The sequence below is a fragment of the Hylaeus anthracinus genome, unplaced genomic scaffold, assembly GCF_026225885.1.
Source record: "Hylaeus anthracinus isolate JK02 unplaced genomic scaffold, UHH_iyHylAnth1.0_haploid 11754, whole genome shotgun sequence".
Taxonomy (NCBI): domain Eukaryota; kingdom Metazoa; phylum Arthropoda; class Insecta; order Hymenoptera; family Colletidae; genus Hylaeus; species Hylaeus anthracinus.
In genome coordinates this window covers 9,894-12,235 of record NW_026534127.1, presented here as the reverse complement: position 1 = coordinate 12,235, position 2,342 = coordinate 9,894, and the positions used below count along the sequence as shown (strand labels likewise).

The 2,342-nt window shown below is 30.3% G+C and overlaps 1 long non-coding RNA gene across 1 annotated transcript; it reads left to right on the top strand.

Moving 5' to 3' along the window:
* On the top strand, nt 1-1,454 carry LOC128896605 (uncharacterized). The gene is made up of 4 exons (XR_008462039.1): nt 1-81; nt 383-747; nt 1,113-1,217; nt 1,313-1,454. It is a non-coding gene; the product is annotated as an uncharacterized LOC128896605 (long non-coding RNA).
* Nucleotides 1,455-2,342: the final 888 nt, after the last annotated feature.

Genomic DNA, 2,342 nt, shown 5'->3' with positions numbered 1-2,342 from the left:
TGATGAAAAATCTTCCGTGCTTTGGTGGAAACAAATATTTATAAATCGTGTTTGTGTGTGCATCTTATAAAACAAATTTAGGTAAATCTTTATTTTGTTGAAATAGGAACCATCTGTATACATCATTTGACAGATATAGGTTAGAGTGAGGAAATAGTATGTGTAGTAAATAGTTGGTCAGTCAAAATATCATATCTTAACACAGTGCGCAATGAAAGGAATTAAGTGATCTATAGATAAAAATTGTATGAAAATTATGCTTACACGCTATTTTGCTTATACACTTTGTATTTGAAACTTTGCTGGAAGTATTGCATATTTAACGCTATAATTTTTATGTCAATACTGGGTTTTGTACATTTAAAATATTAATTTGGAGTAGTTATCTGTGTACATAAGGCAGAAATAAGATAATAACCGAGGAGAAAATGATTGATTTTTCAAGGATGATTAAGATGATAATAAATCAGATCAATGAACGTGACACGGAACTCTTTTTAGTGGGATTGTATATTTGAAGGTCCCATTACTCGAGTCCTGTGATATGTTGTTGATGATCAGCTGGTATCTAATGGTAATTTACAAGAAAAAGCAGTTTTGCACTTTGATCTGTATTAATAGCCATTACACGCCTTGTATTACATATGTGCACGCATTAGAACCATAGTAGTCTTTACCAGTGCGACATGACAATGAACTTCAATACTGCTATCTTTTTAGGACCATATAGGATCCTTCAACAAAAGAGTAAGTAAAATCCACAATTAAAAGTAGATAGTGCTTTCCATTATTTGATAAGTAGTTTTGTATGCTTAAAGTATATATGCAGTATCGTTGTAAATTTTTGTGCATTTTCTGTTTCTACAGTCTTCGATTGATCTAGACAGTTACAGTCATCCAAAAATAAGAGGAAATGAAGGGATGAATCGGTTGTTTTAAGAAGGAAAAGTAGCCAGTTAAATTAAAAAAATACTACAACTAGACGGAGTGTACAACAGAAGAAATTAAGTTAAGTGATCCATGTATAATGTGTGTATGAAAATTATGATTTCTATTTTTATTTTAAGCTCCATGTTAATTTGTACCTAAAATATGGTTTGTATGTGTTACAGATTATTGAAGCATAAGATGATGTGATGTGATGTACGTTAGTGTAGACTATTCCAATTAAGCAGTTGAAATACTATGATCTGCCAGAGAGTACAACGGAAGGATCTGTATGTAGTGTTCATATGAAAATTGTAATTTCTATTTTTATTTTAAACCCTATGTTAATGTGCGATTAAAATATGGTTTCTTCTATGTGTTACAGATTATTGAAGAATAAGATGATGCGGTGTGATCTACGTTAGTATGATTAGAAATAAATTTTCACATATTTATATTAATCATTAATGCATGCATGGAATGAATAAATGTTTGTAATTAATAAAGTAATTCCATATGAATTGTATGTATTCGCTCTTATTGCCTCCTTTCCCTTTCGTTTTTTCTATCAATTAAATAACCATCTCATTATTATAACATTTTTTTGGATATATAAACTTTAAGTAATCAAGTATTTATTTAAAGATAGAAGAAGATAATGAGAACTGTACCTTCTACTATATAATACAGAAAACGTGCAAATAAGAAATTGCATTCTTACCATTTGTCCAAGCATTACAATAGAAACTGTACATCTTTTATATATTATGTTTATTCTGGATGTGTAGAACATTAAGAATTACTATTAAGGGGCTAGACTAGTTTCTCGGGTATGAAAGGGAGGTGATTTCCCAAGGCTAAAAAGAAAAGACCAAGCAGATAATCATTTGCAAATTTGAAGAATATATTTTGACACTTTTAATAAGAAAATACAAAAAATTTCACGCAAAAATATCGAGTCTAACTCGAGTTATACGTTGCGCCTCCAAGAATGAAGTTATCAATCGGCTTCAGTTGTAGACGTCTTCAGAATGTCAGTATCAGAGAAAAGAAAATTTGACGTTAAACTAGATAAAATTCTTCGTACCAGGAACTAGGATCTTTTTAATATTATAACAATTGCAAGTTTTCCAAGCAAAAAACGAGCGTTTTTTTTAGCAATAAGGGAATTTTATTTTCAAACCATTGTCACTTTGTTAATTTTCAATATTTTTGAAAGATCCTAGTTCATGGTACGGAGAATTTCATCTAGTTTAACGTCAAATTTTCTTTTCTCAGATACTGACATTCAGAGGACGTCTAAAACTGCAGCTGATTGACAATTTCATTCTTGGAGGACTTCACGGTGTAACGTATAACTCGAGTTAGATTCGATATTTTTGCATGAAATTTTTTGTATTTCCTTATTAAAAGTG